The sequence below is a fragment of the Arachis ipaensis genome, chromosome B09, assembly GCF_000816755.2.
Source record: "Arachis ipaensis cultivar K30076 chromosome B09, Araip1.1, whole genome shotgun sequence".
In the NCBI taxonomy this organism is placed as follows: Eukaryota; Viridiplantae; Streptophyta; class Magnoliopsida; order Fabales; family Fabaceae; genus Arachis; species Arachis ipaensis.
In genome coordinates this window covers 94,407,010-94,427,476 of record NC_029793.2, presented here as the reverse complement: position 1 = coordinate 94,427,476, position 20,467 = coordinate 94,407,010, and the positions used below count along the sequence as shown (strand labels likewise).

At 38.9% G+C, this 20,467-nt stretch overlaps 1 long non-coding RNA gene across 1 annotated transcript; it reads right to left on the bottom strand.

Moving 5' to 3' along the window:
- Positions 19,762 to 20,109, bottom strand: LOC107617160. Its single transcript, XR_001614828.2, has 3 exons — positions 20,086 to 20,109; positions 19,962 to 19,989; positions 19,762 to 19,844 (listed from the first exon to the last, which is right to left on the bottom strand). It is a non-coding gene; the product is annotated as an uncharacterized LOC107617160 (long non-coding RNA).

The following is a 20,467-nucleotide window of genomic DNA, read 5'->3' as shown; positions in this document are numbered from 1 at the left end:
TCATTCTCACTTATGAACGCGTGCCTGACAAACACTTCCGTTCTACATGCAAACATGCTAGAATGAATATCTCTTGGATATCTAATACAGGGGACCGAGTCCGAGTTATTAGTATCTTCGTGGTATAAGTTAGAACCCATGGATTCTTACAGAAAGCTTGCCATGGAGAGGAGTAAGACTGATTAGATGAAGACAGCGGAAAAGCAGAGATTCGGAGGAACGAAAGCATCTCTATACGCTTATCTAAAATTCTCACCAATGATTTACATAAGTATTTTTATCTTATTTTCTATTTATTTATTATTATTATTCGAAAATACTATAACCATTTGATATCCTCCTGACTGAGATTTACAAGGTAACCATAGCTTGCTTCATACCAACAATCTCCGTGGGATCGACCCTTACTCACGTAAGGTTTTATTACTTGGACGACCCAGTGCACTTGCTGGTTAGTTGTGCGAAGTTGTGAAGTTATGTTTGGACCATGGTATTGTGCACCAGTTATTGGCGCCATTGCCAGGGAGAGAACGAACAACAAATTTTACAACCTCAGAGTAACAATTTCGCATACCAGGGTTCCTCCTGATTTTCTTTGAGCTGTGGCAATTGCTGTTTGCCTTGTTCATCAATCAAGGGAGTTCCCAGATGTGCTGGTTGTACTTCATTGCTTGTTTCTTCCTTCAGTATCTCACTGTGATTCTTCCTTGGTTCCTTGTTCTCTTGATCTGTTTCTTGTGAGAGTTTAAAGATATTAAAGCTGAGTTGTTCATTATAGATCCTCAAGTTTAGCTCCCCTCGCTCTACATCTATGAGTGCTCTGGCTGTAGCTAGGAATGGTCTTCCCAATATGATTGGGTGAGTGTGACTCTCTTCCATGTCCAATATGACAAAGTCTGTGGGAAGAAAGTATTTCCCAACCTTTATCAACATGTTTTCCACCACTCCTATTGCTTGTTTTTGAGTTTTGTCAGCCAGCCTGATGACTACATCTGTGGGCATTGTCTTATTGATCTGCAGCCTCTTCATAAGGGATAAGGGCATTAAGTTGATGCTTGCTCCTAAATCGCAGAGTGCTTTATCAAACATTGTTTCTCCTATGGCACAGGGGATGTGAAAGCTCCCTGGGTCCTTTCTTTTTGTAGGCAACTTTGGTTGAATGAGGGCGCTGCACTCCTTGTTCATCACTATAGTTTGGCCTCCCTTGAGTGAGCTTTTCTTGGGAAGCAGTTCCTTCATATACTTAATGTATGCAGGCATTTGTTGGATGGTCTTGATGAATGGTATGTTTACATGTAGAGATGCAAACAAGTCAAGAAATCTTGAGTATATTCTCTTCTCCACAGCACCATTGAGTAGTTGGGGAAAGGGTGCATAGAGTCTCAGCAGCTCCTGTTGTGAGATTTTTGGTTCTTGGTGATCTTTTTCCTTCTTCTCTGCTGCGGTCTCTCCAGGTTGTTCTGGCGGCCTGTTTGGCTTGTCCTCAGTCTCCTTATCACTTGTAGTGACCATCTTGTAATCTTCCCATCTTACTTTCTTTGTTTCACCTCTCAGATTTTTCTCTGTGTCACTTGGGAATCCATCTATAGGTTTGGGAATCTGCTCAGAGAGATACCCCACTTGAGATTCCAACTTCTTGATGGTGTCTCCCTGGTTCTTAAAATTTGCTCGCACTTCCTCCTTGAACACCTTGTTGTCTTGGATCTCTTGGCATATGCATTCAAGCAGGTTCTCAATCCTTGAGAGTCGGTCATCAGATGATGGTGGATTGGGATTAGAAGTAGAAGGATGAGGAGTGTTATTTTGGTTTTGATATGGATGTGGAGAGGTGTTGTTATGGTGGTGTTGATATGTTCTCTGTGTGAATTGTTGGTGGGCTGCATTGTTGTTGGGGTTGTGACGTCTCTGATCTTGGCCTTGATCTTGTTGATTCCCCCACCCAAAGTTTGGGTGATTCCTCCAACCAGGGTTGTAGGTCTTGGAGTAGGGGTCATGATTTTGTCTAGGTGAATTCCCAATGTAGTTGGCTTGCTCCTGCTCACTTTCTGCCTCTGCATTCACTCCCTCTTGGGTTGTTGATGAGGTAGTGATTGCTGCTACTTGGTACCTGACAAATGGATTTTTGACGGTTTAGAATTTCACAAATGAAATCTCGGTGAAGTATAGTCTCTAAACCAACAATAATCCTTTCGTGCAAAAATTTGTTTGTCACAAGTACAAACCCCTAAAATTTATAAACCGAAGTATTGGACCTCGGGTCGTCTCTCAAAGGACTTGCAATAAAGTGTCTTGTTATTGGTTATGAGTTATTTTGGGGTTTTGGATAAGAAGCATGAAAAGTAAATGGCAATGAAAATAAACTAACAACTATAAAAGGCTCTTGGTAAGGTATGAGAACTAGAAGTCCTATCCTAGTTATCCTTCTCAATTGTGATGAGAATTGTTCATTGCTACCACTTAGTTAACCCTCACTAATTAAAGGAAAGTCAAGTGGATGAATCAATTTGATTCCTCAAGTCCTAATCAACTCCTAAGGAATGGCTAGTTTTAGAGGCATTCAAATCAATTAGCAACTTCTAATTATCAATCAATCAAAGGAATTGGATAACTCAAGAGTCACTAATTACTCTACCTAGGCCAAGAGGAACAAAATCTACACTAAAATCCAAACAAGCATTTTATCAAACACTTGGTAAGCATAAAAGAAGAACATAGTAAATCAACAACAAGAATGAAATCTAACAACAATTATTGAAAGGGATTAACAACAACAATCAAGGAAATCACAATTATCATGAATTACCTCAAATTGCATTATTGAAAGAAAACAAAGGAACAACAATATATCCAAAACAAAAATGAAGAATTACAATTATTAAAGCACAAAAGACAAACTATTTACACTATTCACATATGTACAATAACCAATACCATAACACCATTGCAAATCCCCGGCAACGGCGCCATTTTGATGAATGGATTTTTGACGGTTTAGAAATTCACTAATAAATTCTCGTTGTAAAGTATAGTTTCTAAACCAAGCAATAATCCTCTTCATGAGTTCTCCACCTTTTCATGCTTCTTTCTTCATTCCCTTGATCCAATCTTTGCCTTCTAAATCTGAAATCACTTAGAAAACATATCAAGGCATCTAATGGAATCAAGGAGAATTAAATTTAGCTATTTTAAGACCTAAAAAGCATGTTTTCACTCTTAAGCACAATTAAAGGAGAATATACAAAACCATGCTTTTTCATTGAATAAATGTGGGTAAAAGGTGATAAAATCCCCTAAATTCAATACAAGATAAACCGTCAAATTGGGGTTTGTCAACCTCCCCACACTTAAACCAAGCATGTCCTCATGCTTAAGCCAAGAGAAAGCAAAGGGCATCAACATTTATTCAATGTAACCTATCTATATGCATCCTATCTACATGAATGCAACTAGATGCAAAATGGTTGTACCTACTTGGTTAAAAATAAATCAATCCTCCAAGTCATACGTGCACAAGTAGGGCCAAGATCATATAACGATTCATGAATCCTACCAATTCGAATATCAACATGAAGTTCAAGTAGACTTGCGAGAAGAACGCTCATGAAAGCCGGGAATCAAGGAATTGAGCATCGAACCCTCACCGGAAGTGTTTGCACTCTAGTCGCTCGGTGTTTGGGGTTGATTCTCTCAATTCTCCCTTAATCATGCTTTCCAAGATTTGTTTTTCTTCTAACAATCAACAATTATTCAATGCATGCATACATGTATCATGAGGTCTTTTCTTTAGGTTGTAATGGGGCTAGGGTCAAGGTAGGATCATATATGGCTAGTGGACTTAGGATTTGAATCTTTGATTAACTTAAACTTTTCCACCTAACCTATATAATAACCTATACAATTAAGTACTAATCTAACTACCCATTCCTCACTTTTTCACATACTCATGCATTTTCTTTTTATTTCACAACACTTATGCATTGATTCTTATTGAGCTTCACTTTGGGGCATTTTGTCCCATTTATTACTCTTCTTTTTTTTTTCTTTCTTTTTCTATATACATTTTTTTTTCTTTTCTCTTTTTTTTTCTTTTTTACTTTTATTTCTTTTTCTTTTCATTTTTTTCTTTTTCTTTCAAACTATACACAAGAACATCAATGCATAAGGTCTATACATTTAATCAATACATGAGTATGTACCAATCCCCCAATATAAAAATACAAAACACAAACACGTGAGAGTGTTTTATTATTCAAAGTTGGTGAAGCTTGGGAACATTGGATGGGATAAAAAGGGGCAATACACTTTTATGTTTAGGAATTGGGCACATATTCATGTATTAATCAAATGTAGAGACCTTATGCATTGATGTTCTTGTATTTGGTTTGAAAGAAGAAAAAGAAAAAAAAATATATATATATAAAGGAAAGAAGAAAAAAATGATGAAAAGAAAAAAATAAAATGAAAGAAAAAGAGAAGAAAAAAAAAGAGAAAAAAAAAAAATAAAAGGGGACAAAATGCCCCAAAGTGAAGTCAATAAAAAGGAATCAATGGATAGGTGTTGTGAATCAAATAAAAAAAAATGCATGAGTATGTAAGAAAAAAAAGTGAAGAATGGGTAGTTAGAATAGCTCGCATTTGTATAGGTCATTAAATAGGTTAGGTGGGAAAGTCTATGCTAATCAAAGATTCAAATCCTAGCCCACTTGACCATAAATGATCCTACCTTGACCCTAACCCCATTACAACCTAAATGAAAGACCTCATGATGAATGTATGCATGCATTGAATAAATGTTGATTGTTAGAAGAAAATCAAATTTTGGAAAACATGATTAGAAGAGAATTGAGCGAATTAACCCTTAAACACTTGAGTGAATAGAGCGGATACACATCCGGTGAGGGTTCAAAAGTTCAATCACATGTGTTCACCCACATTTTCTATATTCTTACAAGTTTGAACTCTTTTTAACAATTCAATACAATTGTGATCGACGCCACCTTTAAGACAGGCACACTTACCCCTTCATTCTCATTCCACTTCTCTTCTTCTTCCACATCCTTCTCCATCTCACAAGGTATTATACTAAGCTCCCTCTTAGTCCATTGATCTCTTGTAGTTCTTACTCATTTAGTTGCACCATCTTTTAGGTAGGCTTCCTTCTTCTTTTATTTCTCTCTTCCTCCCCTCTCTAGTTACTTCCTTCTTTCTTCTTTGTTCTTCATGAGCACTTAGGTCTCAAACTCACTTACATGAATAGATGAATGGTGTTGCTTAATTTTCTTCCAATCAATATGCACTATAATCATTAATAATGGATTGTGGAAAGTTACATTGCTCTCATTTTCACACAATCACATACTACTTGAAGGATGTACACCAAGTGTTCGATGAAAGGCATACTTGACTTTTGGACTCATTGTGACTACCTTGCCTCTCACCAATTACTTTTGAGTGCATCCCCACTTTCCACAAACCATTCTTTCCATTTTCTTGGCTTGCCTCCCATTTATGGTCCCTAAGGGTGTATGCTTCTCATGCCTCTTCCTTGCATGCTTAAACTACCCTTGCACCACATGGAAATTATTTGCCTTGCGCTTCACACATTATCCTAGCTACATGTTGCAGCTGTCATGTAACTAAGATACCCATATTCTATGGCATAACTTTTCATTACATAGAACTCATGTATCTCCACTTCTTTGGGTTTGATATTTTCCTTTCTTGCTTCTACAGGATGGTCATCAAAAAGGACAATGGGAAAGGCCCCAAGAAGCTGGCTTCCAATAAAGCGCGCCAAGAACTAACGGCCAAGCCCCTCCTGAAGAAGACTAAGGGCCCCGTTGACGTTCTAGAGAAGGACAACCCTCCTAAGGATTCAAACAAGTTTCCCAACCGTTACTGCGAACTTGTTTACTCCAGAATGATTGAAAGGAATTACCATCCGGAACCCCTCCTAGTCTTACCGGCTCACCTCAGTCCGATTGTGATGCCACATATTGACCGGAGACAATGGAGGTTCCTCTTGAGGCAACCAACGGAGGCTAATCTCTCATGGGTGGTGGAATTCTACTCCAACTTCCACTCACCTCATCTCACATCAATATTCGTGCGCCGAAAACAAGTGTCGGTCACCGTGGAAACCATCCGTGAAGTCCTTGGACTTGCACCGTCAACAGATGAATATGACGCCTACCAAGAAGTCTTGGCTACATGCGTTGACCGCGCATTCGATTGGAGCGCGATCCTCCGCGTCATTGCTTTACCCGACGCATATTGGATTCGGGGAACCATAAAGCGAAGACCCAAGGGTTTAGATGTCCGCCACCTCACTCAAGAAGTTACGGCATGGGCCCAAATTCTAGCTCACTACGTGCTCCCGAGCACACATGGGTCATCCATCACCGCCGAGCTTGCCTTATTGATATGGTGCATCTTGACCGAGAAACCGGTCGACGTTCCGTGTGCCATCCGCCAATCCATGGGGCGCATTCATGCCAAGGGAAATCTACCATTCCCCGCTTTAGTGACGGCATTGGTTGCGAAAGCCGGCGTCAACCGGGAGACTAAAGATAGGCAAACCTCAATACCGGTCGAGGGTGATATCATTCCGACCAAGAGATGCCTCAAGCCTCCGGAAGTCACCATGGACATTGCACTGCCCACACCAACTGGCCACGCCACCACTTCATCTACATCACAAAAATCGGCCGCCCAACGCCTTGAAGACCTTCACAACAAATTAGACCGCTACGAGAGGCATAACCAACGCCGCTATGCTCATGTAAAGAGGCTTCTAAGCGTAATCACCCCACCTATGGAAGAACCCGATATCTCCACCTCCACCGCAACTTCAAGCGGAGATAGCAATGGCATTGGAGATGTGGCACACTCGGCCGAGTGCGCCTAACCTCTAGCACAGAGGACCGTGCTAAGTTTTAAGTGTGGGGAGGTCGGCCGACCGATCTCCATAGGTAACATCTGAATAAATCTGAATAAATTAGAATAGGTTGCATGATTAGGTTTTAGTTGGCATAAGTCTGCTTGGTTGGAACAATGAAAGTCTCTCTTAGGAAACCAACACTTTGGGACGACCATGGCATTGCAAATTTTAAATGCTTTGATGCCAAAGTTGCATGAAGAATTATATTTTGGAACATGGTTTTGAGCTAAGAACACAAGCTTATGAGATTTGAGCCTAATGGTGTGGTTACATCTTATAACCACTTATTTTTCCTTCTTGTGTGCATTATTCTCCTTCCATGACTGTGATCTTTGATTTGTTTGACTCTTTATGTCCATTATTTGGTGTATTCATGCATTTATATGATTGAGGCCATCATTTCATTAGCTCACTCACCCAAACGGCCTCACCTTCTATCTTCCTTTGTTAGCCAAACTTGAGCCTACGATTAACCCATTTTGTTCTTAATTTAGCACATTACAAGCCTCAAAGCGGAAAACAATAAAAGTCCTTATTTGGATCTTTGATTAGCTTAGGCGAGTGTGTGTGAGTATCATTCAAGTGTGGGAACCTTGGGGCATTGGGTGAATAGAAGGGTATTTTGTATTGGAATATTGGGAATTGGGTACATGCTCATGAATTGATCAAATGTAAAACCTTATGCATTGACACTCTTGTATATAAAAAAAAAATTGAGAAAAACAAAAGAACAAAAGAAAAAGAAGAACAATATGGAAAAGAAAAAGAAAAATAGAAAAAGAAAGAAAAAAAAAGAGAAAAAAAAATATATAATAGAAAGGGGACAAAATGCCCCAAAGTGAAGCTCAAGAGGAATTAATGCATAAGTATTGTGAAACGAAAAGAAAATGCATGAGTATATGGAAAAGTGAGGAATGGGTAGTTAGGATAGTACTTAATTGTATAGGTCATTATATAGGTTAGGTGGGAAAGTTTAAGTTAATCAAAGATTCAAATCCTAAGCCCACTAGCCATATATGACCCTACCTTGACCCTAACCCCATTACAACCTAGGAAAAGACCTCATGATAATTGTATGCATGCACTGAATAATTGTTGATTGTTAGATGAAAAACAAATCTTGGAAAGCATGATTAGGGGAGAATTGAGAGAATAAACCCCAAACACCAAGTGATTAGAGTGCAAACACTTCCGATGAGGGTTCGATGCTCAATCCTTTGATTCCCGGCTCTCGCGAGCATTCCTCATGCAAGGTTGCACATATTGCATTTGATGCTTAGAAAGTGGCAAGTCCTATGCTTTGACCATCATTGTACCCCATGTGCTCGCATATGTCCTAAGAAGGCTAATTTGCTCCCAACCAAGTGGATAGTGGCACTAGTCATAGTTGCATGCATATAAGTAGGTTACACTTCATGAGTCTTATACTTTTGCAACCCCTCGGTCTTCTGTGTTTCTTTGTATTTCTCTAAGCATGAGGACATGCTAGCGGCGGCGATGGTGGCAGTGGCGTCCACCGCGCCGCCTTTCCTCCTCTCTCAATCTGCTTCCGCAAACCCTTCCCCTATTTCCCCCTTTCACGTTGCAGCCGCTGCTGCTGTAGTATTAGGGAGTGTTTGTGTGTGCTGGGTTGTGGGGGGAAGAAATGGGATTTCAGGGGTTTTATCAATGATTCCACACACTTTCCATATGAAAATACAAGATTTTGCATTCCTTCCCTAGTTTTGCCTCATGAATGAAAACATGCTTGTTTTGAACTAAAATAGATACATTTCTAATCTTCTCTTGATGCCATTCGATGCCGTGACTTGTGTGTTAAGCGGTTTCAGGATATAGAATAGAAATGGACCGAAAGAGAGAAGGAAGACGGGTACAAAGGAAGGAAGCATGAGGATTAAGCTTTGAAGGTTTCCGCATGGGCGCGTGCGCGCCCGCGCGGATAGAGCAACGCGAAGCCAAAGCCAAGAGCCGGCTTGAGAAGCGGCTAAGCCAGGATCTTCATGGGCGCGTACGCGTACATCACGCATCCGCGTACATTACAAGACGTCTCAACGGCGCGCGCGCGTGCCTTGCGCGTGTGCGCCGATTTGCGAATATGATTTTTTTAAGAAGTCACGTGACTTAGGCGTGGAGGCAGTTAAGGATTCCACTCTTGGAGAAACACCTTGGCGGGAAAAGCTTAAGAAGACCAAAGGAACAAGGGTTAAGGACACTTTTAGTTCATTTCTTCTAGATCTAGATATTTTCCCTTTTTTTGGAGAGAAGAGAGAGTTAGTTACACTTTTGGGAGAAGAAGAGGGAGATTCCAAGATTCACTAGGGTTCATCCTCATCTAATTTCTGAATTTTCAATGACTTTTTGGTGAGATCCACTACAATTCTCACTCCACTTTGTTCATGTCATAGATTTTCTTCTCCAATTTCAAGTAGTAGATACAATTGATAAGATCCACCTTCCTACTATGAACCCTCTCTCCAAAATAATGAACCTTCCTATTCACCCCAAGCCCCAATAGACGATCCTCTCACTTTGTTACTCCAAGGACAAGAAGCCATGAAGCGGGATACACTTGAGTTTGTGACCAACTTGACTAAGGTGGTGCACACTTTAGCCCACCAATGCTTGAAAAATCAAGGTACTTCCGTGACCACATGTGAAAAGTCAAAAGAAGAGCAAAGCATGAAGGAGAAATTGGAAAATTCGGTGGAGAAGGAGGAGTCAAATTTTGTATTGGAGCAACTAGAGGAACCTATAATCATTGAAGAAATGGAAGAAGTGGTTGAAGATTTAGGAGATGTGCAACTCTTAAATAAACACTATAAGCTGCTGAAAGTCCAACTTAAGGACATTAAACAAAAGTGCTAGGTGGGAGACACCCCACCATGGTAAGATCTTCCTTTGAGACTTGTACATAGACACTTGACTTCATGTTTGTTAGCTAGATTTTAATGACAACTCCCCTTCATTTGTTGACTTCATTTGCTATAGTGCTTAAGTGGCTGTATGGAAAGGGGGTTTGAAATGTTGAAAATGGTGTAACCACTTGCAAAATTAGAAAAACCCACCCCTTTGCGCGTGCGCACACATGGCGCGTCCGTGCACATGAGCGAAATCCGCCAATCGACGCGCAAGCGCATGGCGCGCGTCCGCGCCGATTGCTTTGCTGCCCCCCTAGTACATTCTACAGAGAGTTAAGCCTCTCTCAAGCCTACACTAAGCCACCAGCCCAACACCCTTGCCGCGTGCGCGCACGCGTCCATCCAAAGCAAGCACGGAATGTGCGCGCGCGCCACAGCCGCGCACGCGCCCTTTCACTCTGCACTCCTCTCTGGGCCATTTCACAGAGAGTTGAGCCCCCTCCAGGCCCCTCTCATGCCTGGGGCACAACCACGAGGACGCGTGCGCGCACTGTCCGCGCGCGCGCCAAAACGCGCTGAAGCCATCTCTGGTACTTCTTCCAGAGAGTTAGGCCACCCCTATGCCTCTCCTGTGCCCCCAGCCCAAGCGCATGGGCGCGCACGCGACATGTGCGCGCGCGCGCCCCTAGCCCACCTCGCTCCCTGCGCGAGCGCGCACCGCGCGCGCACGTGCCGGTGATCGACGCCTTAAAAAAAATAAAAGGGACACACTCACCCCTTCATTCTCATTCCACCTATCTTCTTTCCATATCTTTCTACATCTCACAAGGTAGTATACTAGGCCCCCTCTTAGTCCATTAATCTGCCATTTAATTGCACCATCTTTTAGGTAGCTTCCTTCTTCTTTTTCTTCTCTCCTCCCTCTTTCTCTAGTTCCTCCCTTGGGATGTCTTTGCTCCCTCTTCTCTCTCAATCCAATTCTTCATGAGCATTTGGGTCTCAAACTAACTTACATGCATAGATGAATGGTGTTACTTACTTTTCTTGCACTCAATATGCATTACATTCATTAATAATGAATTGTGGAAAGTTACATTGCTCTCATTTTCACATAATCACATACTACTTGAGGGATGCACACCAAGTGTTCGATGAAAGGCACACTTGAATTTTTGCCTTATTGTGATTATCTTGCCTCTCAACCAAGCACTTTTGAGTGCATCCCCACTTTCCACAAACCATTCATCCCCATTTTCTTAAGCTTGCCTTCTACTTATGGCCCCTAAGGGTATGTGTCTCTCATGCCTCTTCCTTGCATGCTTATTCATTTTCACACAATCACATACTACTTGAAGGATGCACACCAAGTGTTCGATGAAAGGCATACTTGACTTTTGGACTCATTGTGACTACCTTGCCTCTCACCAATCACTTTTGAGTGCATCCCCACTTTCCACAAACCATTCTTTCCATTTTCTTGGCTTGCCTCCCATTTGTGGTCCCTAAGGGTGTATGCTTCTCATGCCTCTTCCTTGCATGCTTAAACTACCCTTGCACCACATGGAAATTATTTGCCTTTTTCACTCAAGAATGGGAAATAAATGGTTATAAAATGTAACCACATCAATAGGCTCAAGTCTCACAAGCTTGTGTTCTCAATTCAATACATGCTTCACAAGGTATGAAATTTGAGCAAGTTTCAAAAATTCTTTTTTCAATCAATTGGGTTAATGCCCTATATTTAACTCCTTGAAAAACCTCAATGTTTGACTAAGCATTGTTGTGATTGAAAAGTTCAAAAATTTTCTTAGTTCACCTTTTCCTTTTTCACTCAACCAATTTCTTATGCAAAAAGGGTGACTAAATATTTGCAATCCAAAGTATGATTTCTAATCACAACTACGAACTAAAAACAAAGATAAACAAAGTGTGTAAAAAAAAGAATCCAACTAAAAGTTCGGAATCTATCATCCAAAACATCTAGAAATATCCTAAAGCATCCAATAATATCTAGAAGCATCAAAATATCTAAAATCCAAAATAAGCAATAAAAGTATCCAAAGCAAACTAGAAACGCAAATGCATCGAAATATATACAAGGATGTGCAAAATGAGATAACTAGGCCGAAAAAGTTCACCGGTTCCCAAATAATGCTACCGGTGCCCTCCCCACACTTAAAACCAAGCATCGTCCTCGATGCTAAACCGGAGGATCAGTGGGAGGTGCAACGATAGGCGCTGGCTCTGACTGTGGCTGTGGGACCGGCTGAGTCTCCTATGTCTGAGGTGGTGCCTCCATGTGTGCTGGCTCTGTAGTGTCAGGGGCATCCTGCTGAGCTGGTGCCTCCGTGTCCTCCTCCTGATCATCAAAAATCTAGTAGACAAGCAAAAGACAAACTATTTACACTATTCACATATGTACAATAACCAATAACATAACACCATTGCAAATCCCCGGCAACGGCGCCATTTTGATGAATGGATTTTTGATGGTTTAGAAATTCACTAATAAATTCTCGTTGTAAAGTATAGTTTCTAAACCAAGCAATAATCCTTTCATACAAAAAGTTGTTTGTCACTAGTACAAACCCCTAAAATTTATAAACCGAAGTATTGGACCTCGGGTCGTTCTTCCTAGGAATTGTAATGGAGTGTCTTGTTATCGGTTGTGAGTTATATTTGGGGTTTTGATATGAAGCATGAAAGATAAATGGTAAGAAAGTAAACTAATGGCTAAAAAGGTCTTGGCAAGGGTTGGTGGTCAAAGATCTCTATCCTAATCACTAACCACAATATGAGAATTGGCAAGGATTAATCTCATTAAATCATCCTCTAACTATTCATTCCCTTGATCCAATCTTTGCCTTCTAAATCTGAAATTACTTAGCAAACATATCAAGGCATCTAATGGAATCAAGGAGAATTAAATTTAGCTATTTTAAGACCTAAAAAGCATGTTTTCACTCTTAATCACAATTAAAGGAGAATATACAAAACCATGCTATTTCATTGAATAAATGTGGGTAAAAGGTGATAAAATCCCCTAAATTCAATACAAGATAAACCGTCAAATTGGGGTTTGTCAACCACCCCACACTTAAACCAAGCATGTCCTCATGCTTAAGCCAAGAGAAAGCAAAGGGCATCAACATTTATTCAATGTAACCTATCTATATGCATCCTATCTACATGAATGCAACTATTTCTATATTATTTTTTTCTTTTTTTTTCTCTTTTTTTTTTCTTTTTTACTTTTATTTCTTTTTCTTTTCATTTTTTTCTTTTTCTTTCAAACTATACACAAGAACATCAATGCATAAGGTCTATACATTTAATCAATACATGAGTATGTACCAATCCCCCAATATAAAAATACAAAACACAAATACCCTTTTATCCCAACCAATGTCCCAAAGTTTTCCCACTCTTGGATGACACTCACACTCACTAGCCTAAGCTAATCAAAGATCCAAATAAAGGACATTCATTGTTTTCCGCTTTAAGGCTTGTAATGTGCTAAAATAAGAACAAGTGGGTTAAGCGTAAGCTCAAAATCGGCTAACAAAGGAGAGTAAAAGGTAAGGCTTGTTTGGATAAGTGAGCTAATGAAATGATGGCCTCAATCATATAAATACATGAATACAAGGAATAATGGGACATATAGATTCAAACAAATCAAAGATTACAATCATAGAAAGAGAACACAAATGGATTTTTGACGGTTTAGAATTTCACAAATGAAATCTCGTTGAAGTATAGTCTCTAAACCAACAATAATCCTTTCGTGCAAAAATTTGTTTGTCACAAGTACAAACCCCTAAAATCTATAAACCGAAGTATTGGACCTCGGGTCGTCTCTCAAAGGACTTGCAATAAAGTGTCTTGTTATTGGTTATGAGTTATTTTGGGGTTTTGGATAAGAAGCATGAAAAGTAAATGGCAATGAAAATAAACTAACAACTATAAAAGGCTCTTGGTAAGGTATGAGAACTAGAAGTCCTATCCTAGTTATCCTTCTCAATTGTGATGAGAATTGTTCATTGCTACCACTTAGTTAACCCTTCCTAATTAAAGGAAAGTAAAGTGGATGAATCAATTTGATTCCTCAAGTCCTAATCAACTCCTAAGGAATGGCTAGGTTTAGAGGCATTCAAATCAATTAGCAACTTCTAATTATCAATCAATCAAAGGAATTGGATAACTCAAGAGTCACTAATTACTCTACCTAGGCGAAGAGGAACAAAATCTACACTAAAATCCAAACAAGCATTTTATCAAACACTTGGTAAGCATAAAAGAAGAACATAGTAAATCAACAACAAGAATGAAATCTAACAACAATTATTGAAAGGGATTAACAACAACAATCAAGGAAATCACAATTATCATGAATCACCTCAAATTGCATTATTGAAAGAAAACAAAGGAACAACAATATATCCAAAACAAAAATGAAGAATTACAATTATTAAAGCACACAACTAGAAAGAGGAAGAGGAGAAGATTAAGAATTGGTAAATGAAAAGTGAATCAAAGCATGAGTTAAACCTAGATCTAAGAAGAGAGATTAACCAAAACCTAATCCTAATCCTAGAGAGAAGAGAGAGCTTCTCTCTCTAGAAACTAACTACAAAGCTAAAACTAAACTAATTATATCTCACTTCTAAGTATGAAAAGTATGAAAAGTCCTAAGTGATGCCTTCCCCTTAATCCTTCATCCTTTTATTCCTTTCCCTTAGCAATTTGGCACATGTTAGTGTGAGTGATGCAATATATCAAATAGTTAGTGGGTGAGTTAAACAGAGTGTAAACAACTGAAATGAAGGGGTTAAAGGGATGGGAATACAAAACAACTGAAACCGAAAGTAAAGTGCTCAAACAGAAATTTAAATCAACAGAATAACAAATGCTCAATCTAGTGATCCTCCAACATAATCATTGTTGATACAAAATCAATCCCTGGCAACGGCGCCATAAACTTGATACGCACAAAACTTGTCTCTCAACAAATTTTCTTCGGCAAGTGTACCGAATTTGTCGTCAAGTAAAAACTCACAATAAAGTGAGGTTGAATCCCACAGAGATTGATTGCTCAAGCAACTTTAATTAGAGGAATGTTCTAGTTGAGCGAACCAGAATTTGATTTGAGATTTGCAGAAAATTAAATGGCGGGAAAGTAAATAGCAGAAACAGTAAATGCTAGAAATAAAGAACTGAATGTAAATGGCAGAAAGTAAATTGCAGAATCTTAAACGGGAATGGGGCAATTGCTCATAAAAGTAAATGGCAGAAATTAAAGAGAATGGGTAAGATCAGAAATGGGGAGTTCATTGGGCTCAGGAGATGTTGCATTCTCCGGATCAAGTTCATTTTCATCTCTTCCTCAATCAATGCATTCATTGATCTCCTTGGCAATCTTAAGTGATCGAATTCCAATTTCTTGGTAATTCAATCTCTCAAATCTTGATCAATAGCCAATTCCTTTGTCAATTGCTCATGAGAAGAGATGAAGTATGGTCACTGATTATACCACATGCATTTTCCAAATCAAGTATTGGTAGGATTATAGTCACATATCCATCCAAACCTAATTTGGTCCAGCATGAGAAAGCATTTCTAGCATGATCTCTTCATTCCTCTTTCAAGGTTCAGAAGAGATCCAAGTATGAATAGCTTCTTTTCCAAGATAACTACCCAATTGGATGAAGATCGAAAGCTTTCTAGTAAAATCAAGAGAAAAGATAGAAGAAGGAGAATGAAAACTAATATTGATCCATCAAATTACAACAGCGCTCCCTAACCCAATGAAAGGGGTTTAGTTGTTCATAGCTCTGGAAAATGAAAACCAAGATGGAGAATACATGATAAAAGTAAAACTAGAAGTACAGAGAAAGTAAAATACAAAGAGTAGTTCTATGCCAAAGGCTCCCTAAAGTTTCCCCCTTCCTTAACTAATTCAAAGCTACTCCTATATATACTACTCTTCTCATCTTCTAGTTGGCTCTTCAAGTCTTGGGTATGGGCCTCTGAATCTTGAGTTTGAAGCAGTTATCCTTTTCATTGGGCTTAGTTTTGCTTGCAAAGAGAAAGGGTGAAGTAAGCAGGGACTTTGACTCAGGACGTTAGTGGTGTCAACGTTAAGTGAAAGTGTGGGTTCGAGAACGTTAGTGACAATCCCCTTTTTCACTAACGTTCCTAACCCAAATATGATCACGTTGACTTCAACGTTAGTGGCACTAACGTGACCACTAACGTTGCCTCTTGGTCCTTCGCACACGTTATTGGCACTTACCTTTCCCAATAACGTGGAGAGTCCTCCCTTGTCCCTACGTTAGAGTCCATGTTAACTAGGTTAACGTGGCTTCTAACGTAGTCATGCTAGCCATCTCCAACGTTAGTGACAAAGGTAAGTGTCACTAACGTTGGCTATCAATTGCTCTCTCCACGTTAGCTTCCACGTTAACTAAGTTAACGTGGGAGTTAACGTGGCTTATGGAGGCTTGGCCAACATTAGTGACAAATGTGAATGTCACTAACGTTGGCTTCTCTTTTGCTTCTTAACGTTAGAGTCCACGTTAACTAAGTTAACGTGGCTCTTAACGTGGCCACTTATGAGCTTGGTCCAACGTTAGTGACAAAGGTAAGTGTCACTAACGTTGGCTCCATTTTCTTTCTTCCACGTTAGAGTTCACGTTAACTTAGTTAACGTGACTCTTAACGTGGGTTATGGTGGCTTCGAGAGCGTTATTGGCGATTACTTTTCTCATTAACGTTGCAAGCTAGCTCCCATTCCACATTAGTGGTCACATTAGTTAGACTAATGTGGCTGCTAACGTGGTTCTTCCTTGCTTCCTTTGTCCTGAAATCAAGCATTAAAGTGCATCAAAGTTCTAATCCAAATCATGAGACATGCATCCTCTAATTTGTCATATAATTCATGAAAAATTCTCATGAAATCATGTGAAGTGCACATTGTATGCTTGAATCAAGATGTAAGGGAATATCTACCCAAAACTAGCTTATTTTCTAAGAAAATGCATGAAACTATCTTAAAAACAGTAAAGAAAAGGTTAGTGAAACTGGCCAAAATGCCCTGGCATCAAGGTGAGCTCCATTAGAGAACATAAAAGGCTGGCTCCAATAGGAGTAGGAGTAGAGAGCTCTCTCTTTTTAATTTTCATTTCTGTTTTAAATCTTGGATTGAGATTGGAAGGAATTCTGTTTTCATTCTCTATCTACAACTTCTCTTGTTCTTCTTCTGCAAACTTTCAAGTGAATTGTGATTTGAATCAAAGTTCTCTTCATTGCTTTCATCTTTAATTTCCTGCATCTTGTTCTCTGTTGGATCTAGGAAGGGAGTGAGATCTAGACTTGTTTTCTAGTCTCTTTGATTCCCTGAAATCTTCAATTTTATTTTGCAATAGAGTTGAGCTCTTGGCTGCTCTTCTGTTTTTACTGTTTCATTGAAATTGTTGATTCCTCTTCTGCTACTTTTACTCTTCTACAATTTTCTTTCTTGCATACTGCAATTTCACATTTCCTTTCACGTTAAGCTTGATTTAATTCCCTGCACATTTACATTTCCTGCAATTCTTCTTATTGATTGATCTATTGCTTTCTTTAATTACCAGCACCCAGCACCCCTTTACTTTTCATGCAATTTACATTTCTTGTCATTTAAGATTTTGTCAATTTACTTGCAATTTTACTTTCTGCACTTTAATTTTTCTTGTCATTTACTTTCTGCTGCATCAATTATCACTCACCAATGTTAGCTTGACTAAACTAATCACCCACTAAAGTTGCTTGATCCATCAATCCCTGTGGGATCGACCTCACTCTAAGTGAGTTTTACTACTTCATGCGACCCGGTATACTTGCCGGTGAGTTTTTGGTGTTGGAATTTCGGTTTCAACCCATCATTCACCGCTTCGGCTATAGTAGCCATGAATTGCCCTTGTGTGCTTCGGAATCCTTCTTGCTCTTGGAGAATGGTTGAAGGTCTTGTTGGTCTTGGGCCAAGGGTGGGAAAACTTCACATTGGGGTGAAAATTGAGATTCATAATTTAGGAGAAAGGTTGTATATGTAGGAGGTAACTCATGTTGGCATGTGTTTAGAGGTGGTATGTAAGAAGGTAGATGTTAGTATTGGTGTGGTGTTTGAAAATGTGGTGATTGAGGGTTATGTTGGAGGTATGGGTCATAGGCATATGGTGGTGGAGGTGTATAATCAAGATGAAATCCACCAAATCCTTGGTTTGGCAATGCATATTGGGGAGGGTTTTGCTCATTTTAATATAGAGGAGGTTGCTCCTCCCAAAATAGATGCTCCAATCCCATGATGCAATCCAAAATTGAAGTTATAAAGCCCTACAAAATGATCACAACCAAACTCCAAACCACACTACAAGAAAATAAGCTTTCTTCCACGCTTTTAAAGCGTGCCGAAAAGTGCTAAAAAGGGTGTCAACAGCTTTCTGCCACGCTTTTTGAGCTATCGGCACGCTTTTGAAAGGGTCACATCCGCTAGCGTGCCGATTGATCTATCGCCACGCTTTTCTTGATCTATTGGTACGCTTTACTTTTTGCCACACTTTTATCTATTGGCACACTTAAAAATGTGTCTGTATGTATAACTCTGTAACCACGCATTCAAGATGTGTCAAAAGATAGATGTACAGCCACGCTTTTAAAGCGTGCCGAAAAATGAATATACAGCCACGCTTTTAAAGCGTACCGAAAAATGGATATACAGCCACGCTTTTAAAGCGTGCCAAAAATTAAAAACTTGTCGTTACACTTTAAAAGCGTGGCCTAATCCTTTTTCAAATAAAAAAAAGACAAAATAAAAAAAAAGAAATATTGATAAGTTAATCTTCCAAATAAAATAAAATACTAAAAAAATTAATCTTTCATTGATTTATATAAATTATGTACATGATAAAACATGAATAAAACATTTAAGAAAAAATAAATTCAACTTCCAAAATAAACATTTAAAAAAATTACAATTCTATGTTAGAAAATCATGAATTATTAAAAAAGTAGTAGCTGTTGCTGCTGCCTCAGATATTTCTTTGTAACATGAGCAACATTGCAAGGTCCTAGAAGTACTTCCATTGATGTTTCGTTTAGTAGGATACTTTGAAGTTTCCTACAACAAATAAAATTCAAAAGCATCTTGAGAAATTTGTAGCTTCCTAGAAAAGCCAATTTTATACCATACAGCATCCTAAAAATCTATCTAAATGTTAGATTAAGAGAGGATACAATCCATGTCTTGCAATCTTAAAAAGAAGAAATAACTAAATTCTTCCTTCATTTAGTAATTAGAAGAACATTTAAGATGATAACTCAGGATAAATCATTTCTACCAATCAACATATCTATATTTAGTAGTATAAACAACAGAGCTAGTTCATGTTGAGTTAATCAACACAAGTGACAAGAAATTTGAAATGTCATTTTCTCATGCTCCAATAACTAGTATATTTTACAAGAACACAGTAAAAAGTTTACAGCTTTACCATATCAGGAACTTTAGTTTAAAGCACAAGGAAAAATTAACAACCAAAGCGCTAGGGAAATGCTAATACTAGGAAAATGCTAATACTATATATGAACGTGAATTGCAAGATTGCAAAAATCAAACTTTGAAGTGGGTTTTGTCAAATTCAGCTGCAGAAAGCATGGTAAAAAGAAAGTTTTGAGGCAAATGAAGTGGGGAACTCATTGGCCACTGGGACAGCAAAAGTGCTTGACTTGGAAATTGAAGGTTGCCAGCCTACAAAATTGTGGGAGGGCGATTAAAGAGAAGAAGTTAGAATGAAGAGAGAGCTCATCAAAATTCATAGCACTAAGTTAACATACAAATGAAACCTAAAAAAAATTATGATACCTTGATAGCTAAAATTATGAAACCTAAAATTATCATCATAGGTTCAGGTTCTAAACTCTGTTGTTGCTGTTGAAACTAATACTCCTGCTGCTGCTGCTCCTGCTCCTTCTGATGCATCTGCTCCTGTTTCTTCTGATGCATCTCACCACTATCAACAGATTTGTAAAAAGGTGATTATTAACAAGTACATATCTATTACTTCTTCAGTAATTTAATGCCGTAGAGTTCAGCAACATATATGAAGAGGAATGTATTGAGTGCTGACCTTATGATAATGGATTGATTTACTTCATCTGCAATGTGTAAAATTTGAACAGAAATCTTTCTGTGAATATATAGTAAAACTACAGCTTAACAGAGATTCCAAAGAAAGAGAGAATCTCACTCACCTCTTATCATCTCGTTATAAGCTGTATCTACCATAGCATAAACATGAGGATTATCATTACATCTCTGTTTATAAGCTTCTACGTATTCACTTCCATAAATCTGGACATCTTTGAAGGGATTGAGTGCAATTAAAACTGGCCCTGCCTTGCTTTGCATACAGAACAAATACCATATGAGGGAACACAGATGAACACCCAAGTAGAAGTACAACCCAGAAGAGCACACATACGTAAATCAAATCTTGAGTGTAATGACTCTTAAGATTGTAAAGAACTGAGGGTTCATTTAAGTAACTAAGCTGTATAAGATCATCCACACCCTCTAAAATGTCGGGATTAGCCAGTAGGAGTGCTAATCTGGACACTTTCATAACCTGCAGTA